General features: G+C 40.8%; 1 protein-coding gene across 11 annotated transcripts in view; it reads left to right on the top strand.

Moving 5' to 3' along the window:
* Window positions 1-27,053, top strand: part of Ctnna3 (catenin alpha 3) — a 1,585,684-nt gene that overhangs the window by 403,428 nt on the left and 1,155,203 nt on the right. The window contains exon 1 of one of the 11 annotated variants that reach the window (XM_039099279.2): window positions 8,467-8,964. The exons of the other annotated variants lie outside the window; for them this stretch is intronic. The gene's annotated coding sequence lies outside the window, so the exon portion shown is untranslated. Of the gene's footprint in view, window positions 1-8,466; window positions 8,965-27,053 lie in introns of those variants that run through there. 11 annotated transcript variants of the gene reach the window in all.

Genomic DNA, 27,053 nt, shown 5'->3' with positions numbered 1-27,053 from the left:
TCTCCAACTATGGTAATGGAGAATTTTGCTGGATATAGTAGCCTGGGCTGGCGTTTGTGTTCTCTTAGGGATTGTATGACATCTGCCCAGAATCTTCTAGCTTTCCTAGTCCCTTTTGAGAATTCTGGTGTAATTCTGATAAGCGTGCCTTTATATGCTACTTGACCTTTTTCTCTTACTGCTTTTAATATTCTTTTTTTGTTTAGTGCTTTTGGTGTTTTGACTATTATATGATGGGAGGAATTTCTTTTCTGGTCCAATCTATTTGGAGTTCTGTATGCTTATGGGCATCTCTTTATGTTATGGAAGTTTTCTTCTATAATTTTGTCGAAGGTATTTACTGGCCCTTTAAGTTGGGAATCTTTTCTCTTTTCTATACATATTATCCTTAGGTTTGATCTTCTCATTCTGTCCTGAATTTCCTGGATGTTTTGGGTTAGGATCTTTTTGTGCTTTGCATTTTCTTTGCCTGTTGTGTCAATGTTTTCTGTGGTATCTTCTGCCCCTGAGATTCTCTCTTCTATATCTATCTATATATCTATATCTATATCTATATCTATATCTATATCTATATCTATATCTATATCTATATCTATATCTATATCTATATCTATATCTATATCTATATCTATATCTATATCTATATCTATATCTATCTATAGCACACAGAAACCAGACAGATTCTGTCCCAGATTCCTCCTCAGTTCCTGTGTCCTGAGGGCTTCTGGTGGGTCTGTCTGAGCAGAAGTGCTGGTCTCACCTACTCTCTCAGGTGTGTTAGCATTCCTGTGAAGATCAGCTCTCTCCCAGAAGGATCCCGGCACATAGAGCTGTGGCACCGGATTAGCTCTGGGTGTAGACGAAAACTGGAAGTGTATTAATCAAATCTATTTCAATTCCTTACCCTCTAATTCATCCCTTGTTCTCTGGACTACTTTTTCTTCCCAATTTTATGTGGTGTTTAAAGCCATGGAGTTCCTGTGTGCTTCCTCCATGTCCTTGGGTATACATAGAGGTGTACCAGAGCATAGTACCTCTATGATATCATATCCCTGTATAAAACTGACACTCTCCTCTAGCAGCCATCAACTGACAATAGTTCCTCAGGTAGGTTTGGGAATGTCACGAGCTCCTACCTATCCTTGCTGGGGTTTTATTTGGCTTGATCTTGTATAGGTCTTGTGCAAGCAGTCCCATCTTTAGTGGCTCAGTCATGTCTAGCAAATACTGTCTTGTTGGAGACACTCACTGTATCTGGCCCTTAAAATCTTCATGCTTCCTCTTGGGGAAAGAGAGAATGTGATAGACATGTCCCATTTAGAGCTGAGAACAGTTTCTTATTCTCTGCACACTGGCCTGTTGTGACCAGTAACGGTAATATCACTTAATTGCAAAGAGAAATATCTTTGATGAGTGTAGGAAGACACAGTAATCTCGAGGCAGAATAATGTACAGGGAGGGTTTATTACTTTGTGCATTTTGCAGAATAATATTACTAGGTTCTTCTCTAGGGTATATGACCTAGTTAGTCATGTTTTTGGTTGTTGTTTGTCTTTGGTTCAGTTAATGGTATCATGTGGAACAGTTCTTAAATACAACCAGCATTGGATGGTTATGTCCATAACATTTGTGCCATCATTGCAAGAGTGAGCATATCTTGCCAGGTATGTTGGTACTATAATTTTTCAGAGATCATGGTTCATACAACTACTATTACTTACATTTCTTCTGTGTATGAAATTCTTCTGTGCATGTACTTCTGGCACTATGAATGCTAGCCAGCAGGAACGAAGTGTCTAGCTTGATTTCTTTAGGTTCTGTGACTCAAGTCTATAGTAATATACTTGAGCAATAATGTCTTACCATCAAGTTTTGAACAATAACCAAGAGCAATAGAAAAAGCTTGCAATTTTATGGGGGGTGTTCTATGGTACCCCATTGACCAGAAATAGAAAAGAGGTATTCCATTTCTGGCACTGGGCATTTATTTATTTATTTATTTATTTATTTATTTATTTATTTATTGCCTATGGTGACTGGGGGAGGCATTGCCCCTCCATATAGGATACCTTCATTTAAACTTCCTTTACATATGTGCTGTATATGTTTTAGCATCTACAGAGCTAGGTTTTGGTATGGCCTTCTCAAATGTCTTTAGTGTTAGTTGTCTCTCTTTATTTTCTTTCCTCTACTCTGCCCTTCCATCCCCTACCTAACTAAAGCTTTCATGACTTTCTTTAGTTATATCCCCAGGTTCACAGAGCAATTACACATAGTAGGTGCTAAGTGAACATCAATGAAGTAAGCACATTCAAACACGCTACCTCCCCCAGTGGCATCACAGTGAACCCCATTTTTCTCTCTATTTTTTCTCCTTTCTTCAACTTGAACAGAATATACTTAATAAGGAACTTAGGTTTGAATAGCACCATGAATTTACAGGATGGAAACCAAGAAAGTAAATCGAAGGGATGCATTGGTCAGAATCTTTCTGTAATAAGACAGCACAAAGAGAAAAAAAATGTGTATCTTTATTCCTTTCTCCAAGGAGCTGTCCATCTTTAATCTAGGTTCTCTGTGATTTTCTGTGCTGCCTTTTATTATACACAGTAATTTGGGGGTGAACATAGTTCTCTTTGCCCTATGTTTTCATTTCAATGAAAAGCCAGACCTCTGTCAATTCGATAAGCACTTAAGAACTCAGGAAGAAAGTAGCTGTCACTCATTTACCTAGAATTACTTCATATAATTACTATCTTTAAACATGTTTTTGTTTCCAGAAATAGAGTGAATCAAAAGTAGTTAAAATGATGGGTAAAATATTTTAAAATACACAGTCCATCTGTTAAAAGAAGTTTTCTTCAGGGCAGATATAAAGAAATGTCAAATTCACACTAACTCAGCCACAGGATTCTGCTGAGTATGTGATAATTTCTTTAGAGTTCAAGCCTGGGGTTTGAACTTTGAGAGACAAGCTGAGGGTGAAAGACAAAAACTCCATTCTGCTAGTTGGAAGATGACACAGGAGGTCTTTGCAAGAAGTTGGTAATCTTTAAGGTTTGATCATCTTGGATGAGTGAAATATAACACAAGCCCCTATGGCAGGAACTAGTCAGAAAAGTCCTCTTGCTTAGCCTTGGCTCTGTGTGTAGTCTAGAGGAAACACACACACAGCCTCCAAACCTCCAAAGAACAGAATGCACCTGGAAAATTTCCTATCCTTATGTGGACTTTGGGTCAGAAATTATATTATCTGTGTAGCCTCTTAAACCTCAGCAGAAAATCTAATTTAAAGTTCTCCTATCTCGGTAATACCTCAAGGGACCTGGCAGAAGCAAGCTCAGATTTATCCTGAACCTCATGCCCAGTCTTCAAAAAATTCTAATACATCTCCAAAGAAGATAAGTTCTCATAACATACAAATAAAGTAAGCCATTGTGAGTGATTCTGACAAAAGGCATAAACTGCAGAGAAAGCTCTTTCCATCACAAACACAGAGATTCCTTAGATACTAAACAGAAATGAGCTGTTAAACACATGATTCCTCCATTTATTTATTACCACTATAAATGGTAAAAGGAGTAAAATAATTAAAAAATTGAGCAGATAATATTGTCTAAAATGAAAAATATAATTATGATTATTAGTTGATTAGGTAATCAGGTAGAGGATTAGTAATCTCTGAATGGTATTTGAAAATGCTGCTTAGAATTTTCCACACAGAATTTAAAAAATATTTTAAAAAGTTAATATGCAAGATAATTCAGCAGGTTAAAAATATCCTAATATGGTGCCCAGAAGAGAGAAAGTATAACAAAATTGTTCAGAACTGTGGAAGACAAGAGCCTCCATAGCTAGTGCACACCATAAGTGCCAAGTATGACGTTAATAGAGAAATGTATATTTCCACAGACTGCAGTAAAGCTGAAGAAGGAGATTTTCTTTTTAACCTGGGTATGGTGGCCTAGTCCTGTAATCTCAGGATTTGGAAATCTGAGGCAGGATTTCCCGGCCTAACATAGTGAAGCCCTGTTACAACAAAAATAAAAGATATCATTTATTAACAACACAGCTAAATAAAGCCAGCCCCGCTCTGTCAGCAGTTGTGACAATAAACTGCTATCTTAGTTCATCAAGGGGTCTGTATCAGCTGGGTTTTTGTCATTGACCTCATACTTCACAGAAACAACGTAAGAAAATGATTTATTTTGATTCATGTTTCAGATATTTCAGACTGCCATGCTGGAAGGAACATGGTGGAAGGAAACAGTTTTTATCATGGCAGCCAGGAGGCAGAGTAGAAAGGTCAGGGCACGAGATAACTCACAAGGATGTGTCCCCGGTAGCCTACTTCTGCCACCTCCCAATGCCACCATTACCTTATGCATATATCCATTCAACAATTCAGAGACCCAGATATGATCATTTCTCAGCCATGTTGTGCTCCACCAATTGGTCATCAATCTGGTTGACAGTCAAGATTAACCCTTACTGGGTTGTAACACATTCTCCTCAATGGTGCCTGGGGAATTAACAAAAAAAAATGGCCTGCTGCTATGTGGATGTCTCTCAAAGAACTAGCACTTTGCAGGCATCTCAGGCAGGAATTGAGGTAGTAAGTGAAACTATTTCGTTATTGTGATCCTTCCTGAAAAGCACATCTATCTCCTGGTTCACGAACAACTAGAAAAGGAAATGAAACAAAACGACCTAACTGGGGAAATAGTGAAGCTAGAACAAAGGCTTGAGGGCTAACCTCAGAGGGAAATGCGTCACCCGTGATGCTTACACTAGGGAAGGAGAGAGGCTGGAAGTAAATGTGTGCAGGTAAGAATGAAATTCCGATGAAATGGAAAATTCCCAGGAAAACAGGAGTTACCTGAAGTGGCTCAACAATAGATGCTTCCTGTTAAAGTATTCAGGTTTACTTAAAGTAAATGCCACGGCTGGGCACCTTCGTGGGATGTCACCCTTCCGAGGATATGTAAATGTACCCCCCTAGCAACAGGATGAGAAAGGCCAAGGAAAAAACTCTGAGTTCACTGCATGAAGTTGAAGAAACCAATACCAACTAACGCCACGTTCCTTAGGTAAGGGAGGGATGTTTGCACACCAACCCAACGCGGGAAATAAAATACAGAAATCCTAAGGAGAGTTGAGTGACTCACCCACGACTATTTAAAAGACCCAGGACAGTCACTTCACAAAGGTGGTCCTCGCTAGTCATTAGAATATCTACTGTGGTGATTCAGCTCACTAACCAACTAAAAGAAAAAAATACATTATCTAATTGATCACAAAAACGTCTGAAAACCTCAGTATAATTAAAACGCCTAAATGCAAGGGCAGAAGTGAATTTTCTTAAAGTGATAAAGGATTAAATAAAATTCTCTGGAGAAGTTCATACTTAAATTTAAGCCATTGTAAGTATTCTCCTTAAGATTAGAAATGAGCCTGTAAGATGAGGAAATGGCTGAAATATATATATATATATGTATATATATACATATATATGTATATATATTTATATGCATGTGTGTATGTGTGTATAAACATATATGAATATTTTTAAGAATATATTTAGCGTGGATAATAACAGATCATAAAAGTTTACGAAAGGGGCAAGACGTTGAGTTCACACGGCATTTTTACTCTTACATTAAGTATAACACATACGGCAGACATAATACTTTTTTAATGGACAGGTATATGATAAGCTACAGGAGGAATAGAAGAGTTCATGCAAAACCTAGGACAGGAAGGGATGGGGAAGGTTTAAAACTACTGGGCACATTCCGTTTCTGAAGCTGACTGATGTTACAAGCTGTACTGTTACTGTGTTTATCCATACATTCTCCTTACAAATGACATACTCAATGATGACATTTAATGAAGTATAGCAGAGCAGGGTAAGTCTGAGCACAGAGGCGGCCACATCATTTGTGCCCCTCTGAGCTACTGTGCTGGGTGCTGGGACTTTGCATTTGTGGTGCTCAGTATTTATCTGTCCCTTGTGCTGTGATCCCAGAGAAGCCAGCGACTCACTGGCCAAGTTAGATAACTTGCAAGAGGTCAAATGAGCAGGAATTAGGAGAGTTATAACCTGGACTGATTTCTTCTGACACCACATACCAATTGCTCCTTCCAAACAATAGTCTGTGTGACAAATGATAGATTATTATATTAAGTACTTATCTATCCATATGTCTGTCTGTCTGTCTGCTTATATAGTAGTTTTTCCTTATACCTAGTGAGTTATATGAATGGAAGATGGATACTTTGCTCATATTTACATTGTTCACAATCTAGCACAGTACTGAGTACCAAATAATTACTTATAGTACCTTTGTTGAAAAGATAATGAATTGATGGTATTTAAGAACCTGGTGAGATTTTAATACATGTAATAAACATTTACCTAATGAGGATGGACAAGATCTCCTTTATCTTAATGATTAAATATGGAAGTGATTAAGTACCTTGTAAGTAAAATGCATACATACTCATTAGCAGACCTTGTTTGCTCCTGGCCTCTTGGGAACATTAGACACATGTTATATATAGTTTTGTGGTATATGAATCTTCCATCAAGCTTAGAAAAAGCTCTTAATTGGGTAGTGATAAAAATGATAATTATATTTTCCTCCCAAACTTAAGAAAAATAAAAGGGAACACTTAAAAAAGAAATTGTTAAAAAAAAGAGAGATTAGAAAAAAAATTAAATACCCCAAACAAATTCTTTTTTTTTACTGGATTTTTTAATTTACCTTTCAAATGTTATTCCCTTTCCCAGTTTCCCAGACATAAGCCCCCTATCCCACCCCCTTCCCTTCTTCTATAAAGGTGTTCCCTTCTCCACCCCCCCAGTCCCCTACGCTGGGGGTCCAACCTTGGCAGGACCAAGGGCTTCTCCTTCCATTGGTGCTCAACAAGGCCATCCTCTGCTACCTATGCAGTTGGAGCCCAGGGTCCATCCATGTATAGTCTTTGGGTAGTGATTTAGTCCCTGAAAGCTCTGGTTGGTTGGCATTGTTGTTCTTATGGGGTTGCAAGCCCCTTCAGCTCTTTCAATACTTCCTCCAATTCCTCCAAAGGGGGTTCTGTTCTCAGTTCAGTGGTTTGCTGCTAGCATTTGCCTCTGTATTTGACATGCTCTGGCTGTGTCTCTCAGGAAACATCTATATCTGGTTCCTGCCAGCATGCACTTCTTAGCTTCATCAATCTTATCTTAGTCTTGGTGGCACATGTGGGGCAGGCTCTGAATCACCTTTCCTTCAGTCTCTGCTCCAAACTTTGCCTCCATATCCCCTCCTATGAATATTTTTATTTCCCCTTTTAATAAGGAGTGAAGCATCTGCATTTTGGTCATCCTTCTTCTTGAGTTTCATGTGGTCTGTGTGTTGTATCTTGGCTAAATTTGAGCTTTTGGGCTAATATCCACTTACCAGTGAGTGCATACCATGTGTGTTTTTCTGTGATTGGGTTACCTCACTCAGGATGATATTTTCTAGTTCAATCCATTTACCTATGAACTGCACAATAGTAGTTCCAGATTAATGCTTGACTTGCAAAGAAACTTTAAAGAAATTATTGGAAAATGAATTAGAGCCAACATTGGGCCCCTAAGAAAGGAAAAAGTTATTGAAGTTAGGAAATAAGTTTTATATAATATTTGTGAGTGGTTCCTGAATAAGGAAGCATAGAATAAATAAAAGTATATACTAGTAAAACTAAGTAAAAATACTGGGACTCTTACAAGAGTCACTGTGTACAAGGAACAGAAAGCCAGCAGAACCACTGAGTTAAGGGTTAACTTGGTTCTTTCTGGCCACTGCCTGGCAGCTTTGCCCATGTCATTTATTATTAGAGCTTCCCAGGAAAATGCAAGTAGCTGACCTTGGAGCTCTGAGCTCTGAAGTATAATAAGTCAAAAGTTAAAGTTTAAATAATGGTAAGTTTATAATTATTATTTTAGCCACAGGCCTGGGAATAGGGGAAGCTTGAAACTTTGGGGAACAATTGTAATTCTTAGTTCTTTGTGGGATGTGGTTATTCTTTTGAATTTGATTTGGCAATGATTATACAATGTCTTTTTTTTAAACCTGCTTTTGGATTATCAATAAAAGACTGGGGCAGGAGAAAGACTAGAGAACCTGTGGAGAGTGAATGAGAAAGCATGAGGGAGCGAATGAGAGAGCAAATGATAGCATGAGAAGAACATGTGAAGAGTGAGTGAAGAGCAAATATGAGGCATGTATGAAGATTGTATGTGTGAGCGAAAGGGGAGTGCATGTGGTGTGTGTGAGATGTGTGTGAGATGTGTATGAAGAGTGTGTGTGAGAATGAAAGGGTAATGCACAGAGGTGTGAATGAGTGTGGGAGTTTGAGAAAAGAAAAGCACAATGGAGAAAAGCAGAGTGCTCAAGAGAGTGCAGAGTGTGTGCAGACTCAAGGATTGTCTCCCTTTGTGCTTGATTTATTGTTTATATTTCCATTGTTAAATCCTGGATGTTTTCGTTCAATTCCTTCACCTGTTTTATTGTGTTTTCCTGTAATTCTTTAAGTGATTTTTGTGTTTCCTCTTTAACGGCTTCTACTTGTTTACCTGTGTTGTCCTGTATTTCTTTAAGGGAGTTATTTGTGTCCTTCTTAAAGTCCTCTATCCTCATCATGAGGTGTGAATTTAAATCCGAATCTTGCTTTTCTGGTTGGGATATCCAGTATTTGCTTTGGTGGGAGAACTGGGCTCTGATGATGCCAAATATTCTTGGTTTCTGTGGCTTAGGTTCCTGCACTCGCCTCTTGCCATCAGGCTGTCTCTGATGTCAGCTTGTCTTGCTGTCTCTGACAGTGGCTTGACCCTCCTGTACGCCTGTGTGTCGGCACTCCTGTGGACCTGTTTTCTTTCAGCCAGATCTGGGCATAGAGAGCTGCTCCTGGGTTTGTGCGTCCTGAAGCCTCCAGGTGGGTTGCTCAGCTCAGAGCAGAAGAGTTGGTCTAACCTCTGCTCTCAGGTGTGTCAGTGGTCCAGGCGACTGGCTTTCAGCTCTGGGCTCAGGCAGAAACTGGAAGGGTCCTGCCCTTGTCTGCTCATAGGTTCTCTTATCCACAGGGCACTAGGTACGTTTCTCTTGGGCCAGGAGTGTGAGCAGCAGTGTTGGTCTCTCCTGAGCTCTCAGGTTTGTCCACACTTCTGAGAGTCCAACTCTCTCCCCCACTCAATTTGGGTACAGAGAGCTGTGGGACCGGTTCAGTTCAGTTCTGGGCACAGGCAGAAACCAGAAGGTTCCTGCTGCTGACTGCTCCTATGTTCCTGTATCCAGAGGCCACTCTGCAGGTTCCTCTTGGGGCAGGAATTTGAGCAGAGGTGGGCAGAAGTGGCAGTCTCCCCTGAGGCTCCAGATTGTCCGCCCTTCTGAGTCCAGCTCTCTTTCCCATGGGATTTGGGTACTGTAAAGTGTTCTTCGTATGCTGTCCCAGAGGTGGTCTTTCCTAAGCACTCATGGGCATCATTGATATAAGATGGATTCTGTCTGTTGAATCACATTCTAAGGCTCACTTAAAGCAAGAAGCAATTAGCCACAGCTTTATAGAAAAGAGCCAAGCAAAGTCCTACAAAGTGGGAAGATTTGGATAGATTATTTAGTGACTTTTCATAGTTTCATAAAAGAGAGTATATAAACTCTAATGCCTTTAAAAATAAGCATTTATAACTTGGGTAGGTAAAAATAAGGACTAGGTAAGATTATTCAATACCAAGTGAATCCTTTGCTAGTAGCAACCTTTCACACAAGAGCTTACTCTTATGGACCAATGGCAGATCAGGGTAGGGGTGAGAATTCCTGGAGAATTCGGTGTTTCATGAGTCATACGTCAGTCTACTCTGCCTCAGGGGCTCACACAGTTAGCATTCCTACTCATAGTGATTAAGACATTTCAGCATACGTGTCTGCCGACTTTGAGGTCAGAGATAAGCTTTATAATTTTCTTCTAACAAAAGCCTGCTTCCTTCATGAAGAAATCAAATTTTGAAGTTCATATTTTCCTCTGTGGGAGAGAGGGCTGAATTTCCCTTTTTCAGCAGTGATGAAATCACATGTGCAGATCACTCCCACTAACACTTTATGACAATTAGCAGGAGGGCGGCTGCTAACCAGGCTTGGAAACCACATTTTGGAATCAGACTGAATGGCAGAGTAACAAATTTGAGCTTTATTAATAAAGACTATTTTGATTAGGGCCAGAACAAAAATCAAAGAGATGTTATGGAACGATTAAGCATAGTCACACTGTGCAGATGGTTTTGCCAGGACGGAGAAAGGAAAAAGAGTCCAGAAAGTTTGGTAGTACTCCAAATAAAGGACAAAAGGGGCTGCACCCAACACAGCTGAGAATGGAAAGGTAGGTAACAGAAATACGGGAGCCGTGAGCACTCCAATGCCACAGAAGCTTAGACATCAGGAGGATATATTCCTGGAAGAACGGTGGCATCGTACCACCAGTAGGACAATGAGGCCAGGAGAAGTTTGATGATGTAAAATAAGGGAGACAGCAACAAAGAAAGTGCTGTTTACTATCTGGCCATTCAAATGGCTTATTCTGGAGGCAAATTATGATCGACTATGGCCCAGGAACAGAGACCTGGGTTACTCCATAGTCCAACATGGAAACAGTTTCCTGAAGGTTTTATAGCAACAGAACAAAGAAAACCATACATTAAGTTCAAACTCATCAGTAGAAATGTCTGGTAGGTAGGCTGCAGAAAAGTAGGTGACTGTAGGCCTCAGATGCTCTCTGATGGCAGTCTTAGCCTTCCAGTTGGCAGACACTAGGGACCTGTCTGTATATTCTAAACAGTTTCTCTGTGGTCCCAAAGATGCTAGGTCACACACAAAGGAGGGCAGTAAATGGGTATTAATGATAAAAATGGCCCAAGATGGTTTTGTTCTAGCCTTAGAACATTCTAGTCTCTCATCGACTTTATCATCAGTTAATCAGCCTTGTAGTCAAAACTTCTTTCCAGGAAGTCTGTTTCATGCCTTTTTTTCTATCTGTAGATACCTTAGATTCTCATGAAGTCTTTGGAAGGTTACATTTGCTGTGTAAGTGACTCTGATATCCTGTCCTGGCAGTAACATAGCTATCCTAAAGGGATACTGGCCCTTCCTTTAAAACAGTGGTCCCCAAGAAACTTGAAATTCCCTCTAGAGACTCAAGCTGGAAAAGGCTGAAGCCGGATGCCCCAAAAGGGATGAGGGCTTGTCTCCTGGGAAGAGACCACACACAGCTATATTTGTCAGACTGTTGTATGGGCGAGACTGGAGCAGAGTTGATGGTCTATGAAACCATACCATTACCAGGACTGCCAAGTTATATATATCTCTTCTCCATTTCAACTCAAACCTCATGTCAGTGCTCAGAAAATGGACTTGGGGATGGTCCCTTGACCTCCTTATCCCAATGTGGCCACCACACTGAATAAGTCACTCTCTGCCCTGTAACATTACTTGTTTCTTTAGTTGGCCTACTGGGTGTCACTGGCTAAGCCACACTTTTAGGAATAGGGCCAGATTCTGATCCTAACTTTTGTGGCATGCATAGTTAATTATATCCCCTCTTACTTAGTTCCCACTGTCTAGAAAGCTTTTTTAAAATTTTTTTTATTTTTTATTTTATTTTTTTAAATGTAGCAAGGTTTGTCTTTTGGAAAAAGCACCTTATTTGGAATGAATTGATGACCATTGGAGAAATGTTCAGATTATAAGCTGAAACCAAGGATAGCCAAACAGCCTATGAACCACTAACAGTTTCTTACATTAAACAAATCCCAGATATGGTAGTGCATGGCATTAATCCAGCACCAAGAGGCAGCAGCAGGTGGATCTCTCTGAGTCTGAGGGTGGCCTGCTCTACACAGTGAGTTCTAAGATGGCCAGGACAATGTAGAATCTCCCTATCTCACCCATCCCCCTCAAAATTCATATATAATTTTTGGTAGCATTCAATCATGCAAGTTCCAGTTTGGCCTTGGAGAATCTATTTTTCACTCCCTTCGAAGTATGAAGAGTGGAGACTTTTAGAGATACTTGAGGACAATGTGTTTGATAAAAATCGAGTGAGCAGCTTGGGTCCTAGGATAGCACTGGGTTTTGTTTCTCTGGCTGTTTAATGAAGTTTATGATCACATATCACATAGTCCCCAACACACTCATGGAGTTTAGCACATAAAGATATTGTTAGAGGTAGGTGTTCATGGCTGAATTTTAGGATTTGGGTTGCCTAAATTCAGCTACTGAGCTATCCCACTTAAATGTTACTTGTATATTTTAGTATCTATAGTAAAGTCAACAGCATTGGTAGGCAATTATATTTTTAACCCTAATTAAATTTTATGCTGTAATATGAGTAGAACTTTCAAGTTTCCTTTCTGAGTCCAGGGGAAAGAGTGAAAAGTCTAGCCTCTATCAATTCAAAAATAAAACTATGTGATAAAATATTAACTATGAAGGAAATATCGCCAGTAACTTATCAGAATTACCATGCAAGAAAATAGGCTTTTATCTTTGTGGTGTGTGTGTGTGTGTGTGTGTGTGTGTGTGTGTAGTGTATGCACATGTGTACATATGTGTGGGTACACACTTCTCATGTTTTTATTTAAAAAAATCTAGGGCTTTATTGATGGGCAAATGTTACATAGGGCCCAGTTACAAGAAGGCGTCTTGGTTACATTTTATCTGAAGTCACTGCCTTGAAATTGTGAATGCATTTAAATTTTTGAAAAAGATGTGTGTAAAGATGTGTGTGTGCATGTGAGTGCATGTATGTGCATAATGCTCTTATGCATACATGCACAGGGACACATACATATGCCATCATGTGGAGATCAGAAGACAGATTTTGAGAGTTGGTTCTTCCCTTCTATCTTGTTGAGACAGCATCCTCCTCCTCCTCCTCCTCTTCTTCCTCACTCCCCTCCTCCTCTTCCTCCTCCTCTTCCTTCCCTTCCTCCTCCTCCTCCTCCTCCTGCATAGCAAACTTTTATGCTTTTCTCCTGTTCGTGCCTCCCGTCTTGCAATAGTCATGCTGGAATTAAAGATGAGTACCACTATGCATGTTTTCTTATGTGGACTCTGGGGATTGAATTGAAGTTGTCAGGCCTCTGTGGCTCTACACCAGGTCTTCTTCCTGTTACCAAAATGCATTTGCAACCATAGCTTCACATTTCTATTTTGCCTGGAGCTCCAGGGGAATCAGGCAGACACTCCTGGAAATTATTTTGTCCATTTTCTGGTTGAATTTTACTGTGCTTGGTGCCCATCACACAACACAAGCTCCACTTTCATCATGTCAGGTGCAGGATGGAATTTCAATTAGAGTGAAGCCTATTAGCTGAGGTTGATTACTGACATCTAAGCAGTTTGGACTGTGAACAAGCTATATGTTTGCAGGATTTCGGTGTTGTTAGCCAGGAATGACCGCCTGAATCTAAATGATTAATTTAGCAGACAGAATTAAAAAGAGCAAAGACCAAAGCCTCAGAGCAAAGGGAAAAGGGGAAGCAAGGAGTAGACTTGAGGTTCCTGCCAACTCTGCCTGACTCTTCTCCAAGCCTACTGTAAGCCAATCAACTGACATATGTTATGTCCTGCAGATGGAGAAGCAGCTTGTGTGAATGTATAGGGTGCAGATGCAAGGACCTGCCGTGCATCTGTTGGAGGTTTTATTTGGTGAGCAGCCTGCCAGTGTCTATGGGGTTTGAAGCAAGGCAGTTACACTGTAGGAGGTAGATTTGCCTCATTTGTATCACATGGAAACCTTGTGGTCTACAGAAGGCAGAGTTTTCTTTATTTTAAGTTTTAAATTTATTATTTTACAGATTACATAAGTGCATATACGTCTGCGTGGCGGTATGCACTCAGAAGTGCAGGTGCCCCAGGAGACCCGAAGAGGGAGTTGGATCCCTCATTGTTGAATCACAGCTGGTTCTGCACTGCCTATGGGTGCTGGCAGTTGAACATACATAGGTCTGCTGCAAGAGAAGTACTGTTTCTTTTTAAACTGCTGAGTCATTTCTGCAGCCTCATCGGTCCATCTTGAATGCATAGAACAAGTCTTTCCCATTGCTGTCGTAGGCACCCGAATGTTGTTATTCTTAAAAGCACACCAGCAGCCAGGGAGAGCTGCATGGCTCCATGTGTTGCTCCAAGCAGTGAGAAGTATTCTTAATTCATTAGGGACCCTAACTCTGGCAAAACTAGGTCCTTGGCTTTGATGTAGAAATGAAGTACAAACTGGAGTTTATTAAAATTAGAAAGAAGCTCGGGGTAAAAATGAAACACATGTGAGAGCATGGGTGTAGGGTTCTCAAAAAAAGAGTTACTGTTTAATAAAATAGTCTTGTGTGTGTGTGTGTGTGTGTGTGTGTGTGTGTGTATACATGAATATGTATATATTTAGAGGTCAGAAGTTGACATTGTCTTACTTGAACATTCTCCCCTTTGCTCTAATTGAAGTTCTATCCTCCATCTAGGGTTGTATACGTTGTGCGAGGGCTTTTCCTTTACTCTAAATGGTATTTCTGGTGAGAGCCCAGAGTTGGGCTAGATTCAAACAGCTGCTGTGAATTGCATTAGAAATCTTGACTCTTCATGGGGTGAGGGACCTTCATTAGACTGCCAGGTGAGGGGTTCCTTTTCCTTCCTATGTTCCTACAGATTTCCAAGCCTGTTGTAAAGGCAGAGTAGGAACTTTCATACCTGGGTAGGCCAAGTAATAAAAGCGTCCACCATGAGGTGTGTGGGCTCCAGAGTCAGGAGCTTTGGCCTAGGTTAGTTTGATACATCCTGAACAAATGCAATGGGACACATTACACAAAAGACAGTGATAATAGTCTGCTGACATTTCTCATAATGGGGATCTGAATGTCCCCAATGTAAACATAAGACTAAAATTGTTCAAAGCAAGGTGTAAGGTATACGGTGTTTATTTCATAGTTATCGAGCGGGTGAGTACAAAGGATGTATTGACCTTCTTTTGGATGTTAGGAAGATTTATGAGCAGAAAGCAAGAGGCTGGGCATCAATTGTCTGCCTGGTCCATGGCCTGGCAGCATCTCAGAGATCCTAAGCTGTAAAGAATCAGCTAAGCAGGTGAAAGAATAAGAAACATTTGACTTCTTGCAAACCCCTATTTCCCGGCCTCACTATGTATGGAGTTGGAGATGGGGCCAGTTTACCTAAGGTAAGCAAGCTATGATTTGGCAAATAGATTACTCAGAAATTCTCTGGGTTAGAGGGAGAATTGTGTTTCGTGCCGATGGAGAGGCATATTCTGAGAACTCTAACGTTGGAAGAATTTTGTGTTTTCTTGGGAAAGCCTCACACTGCCTTGCCTTCCTTTAAAAGCCTCTTTCTTTGGGGGAAAACCACCCTGAGATTCTACCTCACACCAGTCAGAATGGCTAAGGTAAAAAACTCAGGTGACAACAGATGCTGGTGAGGATGTGGAGAAAGAGGAACGCTCCTCCATTGTTGGTGGGATTGCAGACTGGAGGTTCCTCAGAAAATTGGACATAGCACTACCTGAGGATCCAGCTGTACCTCTCCTGGGCATATACCCAAAAGATGCTCCAACATACAACAAGGACACATGCTCCACTGTGTTCATAGCAGCCTTAATTATAATAGCCAGAAGCTGGAAATTATCTTTTTTAAAGGAGGTTTCCATTGGTTTTATGGTCAAGAACAAAGTACTGCCATCTCCTTAGACCATGGAGATGACTTTATTGTTGAAGGCAAGGGTGGGAAGAAAACAAGAAGGAGAAGGTGGAAAGGGGAAGGAAGAGGGAGAGGGAAGGAGTTTCCATGACAGGAAGGAAGCACTGAGAAGCGCCTTCTCCATAGAGTCCTTCTGACACTCTTGTTAAGAAAGCACAAATCCCTACTCAAGGCCCAACCGTAGGCAGAGCCACCTCAGAAACCCATGCCACAGGGATTAAACTGCAAAGAGTTTTGTGGGGACAAACCACACCCAAACCTCCGCAGTAGGAAGACCCAAACTTAAGTGAATTTGAAAACTGTTCGGCCTCAGAATACAATTCAGCCCATCCTTTCCTCCATAAGTTTCCAGGGGTATCAAAGATGGCTCTCCCTCAGCTATCCGGACGAGTATACCTGACAAGTCAAGGTTCAGTGGGCTTTCACCTCCAGATTCTTTTTCTTTTGTACATCTGAAAAGGGAGAAGTTTGCCTGGGGACAGAATGGTAGGTCTGCTTTTCTTATTTATAAAACACTGATTGGAAACGTCTGGAATGGAGACCACTGATAGAATCTCCTTGATGACATCACATGTGGCTAAATTTAAAACATGGCATCTGCACTCAAATAACATAACACTGTATCAAATCAGTTATCCACTCCAGAAGTAATTTCATTGTATAGATGATGTACTAATTTCACTTTTAGTTTTTTTTTTTTTAATTTTTTTTTTATTTTTTATTTTTTTATTAACTTGAGTATTTCTTATATACATTTCAAGTGTTATTCCCTTTCCCGGTTTCCGGGCAAAATCCCCCTCCCCCCTCCCCTTCCTTATGGGTGTTCCCCTCCCAACCCTCCCCCCATTGCCGCCCTCCCCCCATAGTCTAGTTCACTGGGGGTTCAGTCTTAGCAGGACCCAGGGCTTCCCCTTCCACTGGTGCTCTTACTAGGATATTCATTGCTACCTATGGGGTCAGAGTCCAGGGTCAGTCCATGTATAGTCTTTAGGTAGTGGCTTAGTCCCTGGAAGCTCTGGTTGCTTGACATTGTTGTACTTTTGGGGTCGCGAGCCCCTTCAAGCTCTTCCAGTTCTTTCTCTGATTCTTTCAACGGGGGACCTATTCTCAGCTCAGTGGTTTGCTGCTGGCATTCGCCTCTGTATTTGCTGTATTCTGGCTGTGTCTCTCAGGAGCGATCTACATCCGGCTCCTGTCGGTCTGCACTTCTTTGCTTCATCCATCTTGTCCAATTGGGTGGCTGTATATGTATGGGCCACCTGTGGGGCAGGCTCTGAATGGGTGTTCCTTCAGTCTCTGTTTTAATCTTTGCCTCTCCCTTCCCAGCCAAGGGTATTCTTTTTCCTCATTTAAAGAAGGAGTGAAGCATTCACATTTTGATCATCCGTCTTGAGTTTCGTTTGTTCTAGGGATCTAGGGTAATTCAAGCATTTGGGCCAATAGCCACTCATCAATGAGTGCATACCATGTATGTCTTTCTGTGATTGGGTTAGCTCACTCAGGATGATATTTTCCAGTTCCAACCATTTGCCTACGAATTTCATAGACTCGTTGTTTTTGATAGCTGAGTAATATTCCATTGTGTAGATGTACCACATTTTCTGTATCCATTCCTCTGTTGAAGGGCATCTCGGTTCTTTCCATTTTCTGGCTATTATAAATAAGGCTGCGATGAACATAGTGGAGCACGTGTCTCTTTTATATGTTGAGGCATCTTTTGGGTATATGCCCAAGAGAGGTATAACTGGATCCTCAGGCAGTTCAATGTCCAATTTTCTGAGGAACCTCCAGACTGATTTCCAGAGTGGTTTTACCAGTCTGCAATCCCACCAACAATGGAGGAGTGTTCCTCTTTCTCCACATCCTCGCCAGCATCTGCTGTCACCTGAGTTTTTGATCTTAGCCATTCTCACTGGTGTGAGGTGAAATCTCAGGGTTGTTTTGATTTGCATTTCCCTTATGACTAAAGATGTTGAACATTTCTTTAGGTGTTTCTCAGCCATTCGGCATTCCTCAGCTGTGAATTCTTTGTTTAGCTCTGAACCCCATTTTTTAATAGGGTTATTTGTTTCCCTGCGGTCTAACTTCTTGAGTTCTTTGTATATTTTGGATATAAGGCCTCTATCTGTTGTAGGATTGGTAAAGATCTTTTCCCAATCTGTTGGTTGCCGTTTTGTCCTAACCACCGTGTCCTTTGCCTTACAGAAGCTTTGCAGTTTTATGAGATCCCATTTGTCGATTCTTGATCTTAGAGCATAAGCCATTGGTGTTTTGTTCAGGAAATTTTTTCCAGTGCCCATGTGTTCCAGATGCTTCCCTAGTTTTTCTTCTATTAGTTTGAGTGTGTCTGGTTTGATGTGGAGGTCCTTGATCCACTTGGACTTAAGCTTTGTACAGGGTGATAAGCATGGATCAATCTGCATTCTTCTACATGTTGCCCTCCAGTTGAACCAGCACCATTTGCTGAAAATGCTATCTTTTTTCCATTGGATGGTTTTGGCTCCTTTGTCAAAAATCAAGTGACCATAGGTGTGTGGGTTCATTTCTGGGTCTTCAATTCTATTCCATTGGTCTATCTGTCTGTCTCTGTACCAATACCATGCAGTTTTTATCACTATTGCTCTGTAATACTGCTTGAGTTCAGGGATAGTGATTCCCCCTGAAGTCCTTTTATTGTTGAGGATAGCTTTAGCTATCCTGGGTTTTTTGTTATTCCAGATGAATTTGCAAATTGTTCTGTCTAACTCTTTGAAGAATTGGATTGGTATTTTGATGGGGATTGCATTGAATCTGTAGATTGCTTTTGGTAAAATGGCCATTTTTACTAAATTAATCCTGCCAATCCATGAGCATGGGAGATCTTTCCATCTTCTGAGGTCTTCTTCAATTTCTTTCCTCAGTGTCTTGAAGTTCTTATTGTACAGATCTTTTACTTGCTTGGTTAAAGTCACACCGAGGTACTTTATATTATTTGGGTCTATTATGAAGGGTGTCGTTTCCCTAATTTCTTTCTCGGCTTGTTTCTCTTTTGTATAGAGGAAGGCAACTGATTTATTTGAGTTAATTTTATACCCAGCCACTTTGCTGAAGTTGTTTATCAGCTTTAGTAGTTCTCTGGTGGAACTTTTGGGATCACTTAAATATACTATCATGTCATCTGCAAATAGTGATATTTTGACTTCTTCTTTTCCGATCTGTATCCCCTTGATCTCCTTTTGTTGTCTGATTGCTCTGGCTAGAACTTCAAGAACTATATTGAATAAGTAGGGAGAGAGTGGGCAGCCTTGTCTAGTCCCTGATTTTACTGGGATTGCTTCGAGTTTCTCTCCATTTAGTTTAATGTTAGCAACTGGTTTGCTGTATATGGCTTTTACTATGTTTAGGTATGGGCCTTGAATTCCTATTCTTTCCAGGACTTTTATCATGAAGGGGTGTTGAATTTTGTCAAATGCTTTCTCAGCATCTAATGAAATGATCATGTGGTTTTGTTCTTTCAGTTTGTTTATATGATGGATCACGTTGATGGTTTTCCGTATATTAAACCATCCCTGCATGCCTGGGATGAAGCCTACTTGATCATGGTGGATGATTGTTTTGATGTGCTCTTGAATTCGGTTTGCCAGAATTTTATTGAGTATTTTTGCGTCGATATTCATAAGGGAAATTGGTCTGAAGTTCTCTTTCTTTGTTGTGTCTTTGTGTGGTTTAGGTATAAGAGTAATTGTGGCTTCATAGAAGGAATTCGGTAGTGCTCCATCTGTTTCAATTTTGTGGAATAGTTTGGATAATATTGGTATGAGGTCTTCTATGAAGGTTTGATAGAATTCTGCACTAAACCCGTCTGGACCTGGGCTCTTTTTGGTTGGAAGACCTTTAATGACTGCTTCTATTTCCTTAGGAGTTATGGGGTTGTTTAACTGGTTTATCTGTTCCTGATTTAACTTTGATACCTGGTATCTGTCTAGGAAATTGTCCATTTCCTGAAGATTTTCAAATTTTGTTGAATATAGGTTTTTATAGTAAGATCTGATGATTTTTTGAATTTCCTCTGAATCTGTAGTTATGTCTCCCTTTTCATTTCTAATTTTGTTAATTTGGACGCACTCTCTGTGTCCTCTCGTTAGTCTGGCTAAGGGTTTATCTATCTTGTTGATTTTCTCAAAGAACCAACTTTTTGTTCTGTTGATTCTTTCTATGGTCCTTTTTGTTTCTACTTGGTTGATTTCAGCTCTGAGTTTGATTATTTCCTGCCTTCTACTCCTCCTGGGTGTATTTGCTTCTTTTTGTTCTAGAGCTTTTAGGTGTGCTGTCAAGCTGCTGACATATGCTCTTTCCTGTTTCTTTCTGCAGGCACTCAGCGCTATGAGTTTTCCTCTTAGCACAGCTTTCATTGTGTCCCATAAGTTTGGGTATGTTGTATCTTCATTTTCATTAAATTCTAAAAAGTTTTTAATTTCTTTCTTTATTTCTTCCTTGACCAGGTTATCATTGAGTAGAGCATTGTTCAATTTCCACGTATATGTGGGCATTCTTCCCTTATTGTTATTGAAGACCAGTTTTAGGCCGTGGTGGTCCGATAGCATGCATGGGATTATCTCTATCTTTCTGTACCTGTTGAGGCCCGTTTTTTGACCAATTATATGGTCAATTTTGGAGAAAGTACCATGAGGAGCTGAGAAGAAGGTATATCCTTTTGCTTTAGGATAGAATGTTCTATAAATATCCGTTAAGTCCATTTGGCTCATGACTTCTCTTAGTCTGTCGACATCACTGTTTAATTTCTGTTTCCATGATCTGTCCATTGAAGAGAGTGGGGTGTTGAAGTCTCCCACTATTATTGTGTGAGGTGCAATGTGTGTTTTGAGCTTTAGTAAGGTTTCTTTTACGTATGTAGGTGCCCTTGTATTTGGTGCATAGATATTTAGGATTGAGAGTTCATCTTGGTGGATTTTTCCTTTGATGAATATGAAGTGTCCTTCCTTATCTTTTTTGATGACTTTTAGTTGGAAATTGATTTTATTTGATATTAGAATGGCTACTCCAGCTTGTTTCTTCTGACCATTTGCTTGGAAAGTTGTTTTCCAGCCTTTCACTCTGAGGTAGTGTCTGTCTTTGTCTCTGAGGTGTGTTTCCTGTAGGCAGCAGAATGCAGGGTCCTCATTGCGTATCCAGTTTGTTAATCTATGTCTTTTTATTGGGGAGTTGAGGCCATTGATATTGAGAGATATTAAGGAATAGTGATTATTGCTTCCCTTTATATTCATATTTGGATGTGAGGTTATGTTTGTGTGCTTTCATTCTCTTTGTTTTGTTGTCAAGTCGATTAGTTTCTTGCTTCTTCTAGGGTATAGCTTGCCTCCTTATGTTGGGCTTTACCATTTATTATCCTTTGTAGTGCTGGATTTGTAGAAAGATATTGTGTAAATTTGGTTTTGTCGTGGAATATCTTGGTTTCTCCATCAATGTTAATTGAGAGTTTTGCTGGATACAGTAACCTGGGCTGGCATTTGTGTTCTCTTAGGGTCTGTATGACATCAGTCCAGGATCTTCTGGCCTTCATAGTTTCTGGCGAGAAGTCTGGTGTGATTCTGATAGGTCTCCCTTTATATGTTACTTGACCTTTTTCCCTTACTGCTTTTAATATTCTTTCTTTATTTTGTGCGTTTGGTGTTTTGACAATTATGTGACGGGAGGTGTTTCTTTTCTGGTCCAATCTATTTGGAGTTCTGTAGGCTTCTTGTATGTCTATGGGTATCTCTTTTTTTAGGTTAGGGAAGTTTTCTTCTATGATTTTGTTGAAGATATTTACTGGTCCTTTGAGCTGGGAGTCTTCACTCTCTTCTATACCTATTATCCTTAGGTTTGATCTTCTCATTGAGTCCTGGATTTCCTGTATGTTTTGGACCAGTAGCTTTTTCCGCTTTACATTATCTTTGACAGTTGAGTCAATGATTTCTATGGAATCTTCTGCTCCTGAGATTCTCTCTTCCATCTCTTGAATTCTGTTGGTGAGGCTTGTATCTACAGCTCCTTGTCTCTTCTTTTGGTTTTCTATATCCAGGGTTGTTTCCATGTGTTCTTTCTTGATTGCTTCTATTTCCATTTTTAATTCCTTCAACTGTTTGATTGTGTTTTCCTGGAATTCTTTCAGGGATTTTTGCGATTCCTCTCTGTAGGCTTTTACTTGTTTATTAATGTTTTCCTGTGCTTCCCTAAGTGTGTTCATGTCTTTCTTGAAGTCCTCCAGCATCATGATCAAATATGATTTTGTAACTAGATCTTGCTTTTCTGGTGTGTTTGGATATTCCATGTTTGTTTTGGTGGGAGAATTGGGCTCCGATGATGGCATGTAGTCTTGGTTTCTGTTGCTTGGGTTCCTGCGCTTGCCTCTCGCCATCAGATTATCTCTAGTGTTACTTTGTTCTGCTATTTCTGACAGTGGCTAGACTGTCCTATAAGCCTGTGTGACAGGAGTGCTGTAGACCTGTTTTCCTCTCTTTCAGTCAGTTATGGGGACAGAGTGTTCTGCTTTCTGGCGTGTAGTTTTTCCTCTCTACAGGTCTTCAGCTGTTCCTGTGGGCCTGTGTCTTGAGTTCACCAGGCAGCTTTCTTGCAGCAGAAAATTTGGTCTTACCTGTGGTCCCGGGGCTCAGGTTCGCTCGTGGGGTGCTCCCCACGGGCTCTCTGCAGCGGCAGCAACCAGGAAGACCTGTGCCGCCCCTTCCGGGAGCTTCAGTGCACCAGGGTTCCAGATGGTCTTTGGCTTTTTCCTCTGGCGTCCGAGATGTGTGTGCAGGGAGCAGTCACTTCTGGTTTCCCAGGCTTGTCTGCCTCTCTGAAGGTTTAGCTCTCCCTCCCACGGGATTTGGGTGCAGAGAACTGTTTATCCGGTCTGTTTCTTTCAGGTTCCGGCGGTGTCTCAGGCACAGGGGTCCTGCCGCTCCTGGGCCCTTCCCCACGGGAGCCCAGAGGCCTTATACAGTTTCCTCTTGGGCCAGGGATGTGGGCAGGGGTGAGCAGTGTTGGTGGTCTCTTCCGCTCTGCAGCTTCAGGAGTGCCCACCTGACCAGGCGGTTGGGTCTCTCTCTCACCCCACTTTTAGTTTTATTTTACACCCCTTTTGTCAGTTTTAAGAGTATGGCAAAATCTTAGGAAGATGTCCATTGGGTAATTCCTGAAAAGCTTTTAAAGTCTTCCATAGTGATGCAGATGGATCGTAGCTGAAGGAGTCCTTGGGTACTTACCTTGCTGATCATCCACAGACCACTCACATGTCCTGCCGTGTTGGTAAACACAGCTGCACACAGGGTTCCATGCTCCCAACTGTACATGACACAAAAGCTTTAAGCAATTTTCTTTACTGAAACAGCCTCAACTTTAAAAAATCTCTTTTAAAATTGTGTGTCTCTGTGTGTGTTTGAGTGTGTCTGTGAGTACTTGAGTGCAACTGTGTGCAGTCTGTGTGTACAACTGTGTCTGAGTGTGTGCGAGTTTGTTTGTGTTTGAGTGTGTGTGTGTGTCTATGTCTATATGTGTATGTGCACCTGTGGTTGAGTTTGTGTAGGTGTGAGTGTGTCTGTGTGTGTTTGAGTGTGTGTCTGAGTGTGTATGTATGAGTGTATGTATGTTTGTGTGTGCATGTCTGGGTGTGTTTGAGTGTGTGTGTGCATGTGTGTCTGGCTGTGTTTGTGTGTGCATGCTTGAGTGTGTGTGTGTTTGAGTGTGTGTGTATGAGAGAGAGAGAGAGAAAGCGTGGAGATGTGTCTGTGTTCAACTGTGTGTGTGTGTGTGTGTGTGTGTGTGTGTTTGACTGTGTGTGCCATATTGCATCTGTGGAGGTAAGAGAATAACCTGTAGGGGTCAGTTTTCTATTTGCACCATGCACAGATTGAACTCGGGTTATTGGACTTGGTGGCAAATAACTGTGCTCTCTCTTGCGCTGACCCCTTTTACAATCTCTTTTGTCTCTGCTTTTCTTTTCCTCAGTACCCTTTTCACTGTCCTCCCACCCTCTTTTTCCTTTCCTTTCCGTTACTTCTCTTTTTCCCGTGTCCTTTCCTTACCAATTAAAACACACATGTGCACTCATGCACGCAGTGCATATGTAAGCACACACTCCACTCCATATATATATATATATCCACTCCATATATATATGATCAGACTGGTAAGAAAGGCTTTATTTTTTGTAAAAATTTCAAAGCACTATAAATACAAATAAGCAATATAAAGAATAATCCCACATTAATAATTTTCCTGGTCAACTTTTGAATGTGCCATCATGCCTAGTAAGGCAAGAAGATATGAAAGTCGCTTCTGAATCCAATGATTTATCAGCTGCTGGTCTTAATGTCAAAGGCATGGAATCCAGGGACTGACATCTGCAGTCACACATTTACACCCTGTTGGGTTGTGAAGTGGAGCAATGTAAAAGTAACTTTTATTTGCCAGATGTAATTGTCATTGTGGAGGCTTATTGCTGTATAAGCTTACCCATTCTAGCTCTCTCTGAACTCGGGTTGGCTGACTCAGCTCAGATGTTGTGGCCCAAACTCCTCTACAAGCTGACTGATTAAAATCAGCTTCTCTCAGCTTCTAGTTGAACTGCTCCACTTGGCCTCAAACCAACTCTGGCAATGTGTTCTAATCTTCTGGGTCCTTCTAATTATCTGCCTCATTCTGTCTTTAGCTCAGTGGTAGAGCGCTTGCCTAGGAAGCGCAAGGCCCTGGGTTCGGTCCCCAGCTCTGAAAAAAAAAAAAAGAACCAAACCAAACCAAAACAAAACAAAACAAAAAAAAAACTGCCACCCCCTCCTCTGTCTGTCTGTCTCCGTCTCTCTTTGCTGCTCTGTTAAGTTGCCTATCTTTCCTGTATGTTCTCATGAAAGTTGGGTATATCCTATCTCTGACTCATTTCCGTCAAATCTTTCTCTGTTTTGTCACTTTGTCTGCCCCTCAGTTAGGCTTCACTTTCAAACATGACTGCTTCCTTCTACAAACAAGCCTTACCTTCAATGTTAGGGATTAATGGTGTATAATCTAAGGATATGTCTGCATTCCAGAAAGATCATAGCTTTGGATGTGATCTCTTGCCAGAGCAACCATGCTGCAGGATTAAAATTTCTCTACAGAGCAGGATGGGATGAATATTGGTTTTGATAATCATCCCCACTCTTCCTTTCAGAATTTCCCTCTCTGGATACGTGTTTCTGTCTTCATATCCATGCATACTATCTTTATACTGTAGCTGACTGGATTTTTCTGTCTCTATTTGGATCTGAACTTATGTCCTCATAGCCCTTCAACAAGCACTCTCATTCCCGAACCATCTTGGCAGCCCCTGAGAAAGGGTCCCTTCACCTATAGCACATCTCCCTCTGTAGGTCTAGACAGGCCCTGGCAGTTGTCTTGTGGCATAGGAAAGGTTTCTTAAGTAACATATGGCAGGACTGAAGCACCATCTCCTCTTGTGGGGCTCAGGCATCGTCAAAGGCCAGTGTCATCAAGTTCCAACTGCTAGAACTTGCCTGAGATGAGACAGCAAAAGAACCTCATGCCACAAAAATGAAAATTAAAACTTGCAGTCACTAGATTAGTCACTAGCATAGTCACTTAAAATTAATCATCATTTAAACAAAACCTAAAAACCACTTCTTATCTGTACCATCCCTGGCTGTTCTAGCCATATCAAACCATGGTCAGTATAGAAAATCTCATTATAGGAAGAGCTTTTAGATAGTGTTCTAGGGTATCTGTCTGTCTGTCCGTCTATCTATCTATCTACCTATCTATCTATCTATCTATCATGTTTATCATCTATTTATCTATCATTATCTATCCATCCATCTTCTATTCCTCCATCTTCGTGTATGTATGCATGTATGTATGCATGTATGTATGTATGTATGTATGTATGTCTATGTATGCAGATATATTTGTGTAAGAGTCAGTACAACCTCATCCAGATTGTGTTATTTTACAATGTAGCTTCATGTGGAATCTAAAAATCATAATTCTTTATGACACTTTTAGGCTAATGCTTGCAATTTTATTCTTAGCCCTGTTAGCTAGAAATATTTGAGTTAATTTATATTTAATAGTCCATTTCTCTCCAGAAAAAGAACAGGTTTGAAAATTCTTACCAGGCCAAGGACATTTTTTTGTTGGTTAGCTGGGTACAATTTCAAATTACTCAGAATCTCCTGTCTTTAAAAAGTAGTGCTCTGGAAGAAATGGGGAAATACTGGGGACCACATCAAAAGCGTCAGGGAGGTGCCTTTTTTTTGCTTTTTCAGGGGCCTGGGACTTGTGAAGCTCTTGCTTCAGCCTCTGGAGTGTTGAGATTCCAGGCATGAGCCAGCCACTGTACCCAGCTCTGACAGACAGTTTCTTGAGAAATTGTCTCCACCTGGAAGGTGTGTCCCCTCTTATCATTCCTCAAGGGACTACGGCATGGACGTGGCCTTTAGAGTTCTACAGCTATGAAGTACAGCTGTGTCAGAGTGCTACGTTTTCTTCTTCTGCTGTGCACATTCTATGAGTCCAGGGCTTGTAATTAACCTGCTATTTTCCTCAAGAGACATAATTACTGAGAAAAGTGCAAGGTAGAGTCAAGCAAAAATAAAGTGCCAATGGCCTTATTCTTCCTCCCCCCACCCCTATGCCTCTTCTCTCCGTCTTCATCGATGAGGTGCTTTCTGGGGAACTCTGCAGGCACAGCATCTGCAAACAACAGGAATGATTCAAGCGTTTGCTCACAGTGTACACGGTTGTACTCGATTAGGTTTCCGTCACTAGAGACAATGTGGTTGATTCTAATGGTGATGTTAAAAGAGAGGCACATATTATATTTTTACTGCACATAAAATCTGTGATAAAAATATTTGGATGTAAAATACAGTCTTTTCTCTGAGATCATTATAAACAGAATAAGTTAATCACTGTTTGAAAATAGACCACTATGGAGAGAGAGACTAAATCTGAAAACGTGCTTCCAAATAGATGATCCACACCGAAACCCTGATTTATTTCTTTATTGATCTTTATCACTCCAGTCTATCATGGTGATAACATGCAGTCCAACAACACAGTCAACAGCTCAGAGTGCCATGTTCTAAGCCTGTGTAGAGAAGCTTTAAAGAGAGATTCCTTCAAGGCCCATTTTGTTTCCACCACCCCCAGACAAAACAAGGAAGACTTCCTAAACTGGTGTGTTGCATAGACCAGGCTGCTGAACTCTAAGTACCTAAGAATGTTATTACCTCTCGTGAAATGAAT

This window comes from Rattus norvegicus, chromosome 20 (genome assembly GCF_036323735.1).
Source record: "Rattus norvegicus strain BN/NHsdMcwi chromosome 20, GRCr8, whole genome shotgun sequence".
Lineage (NCBI taxonomy): Eukaryota > Metazoa > Chordata > Mammalia > Rodentia > Muridae > Rattus > Rattus norvegicus.
This window is presented reverse-complemented; position numbering and strand designations above follow the sequence as displayed.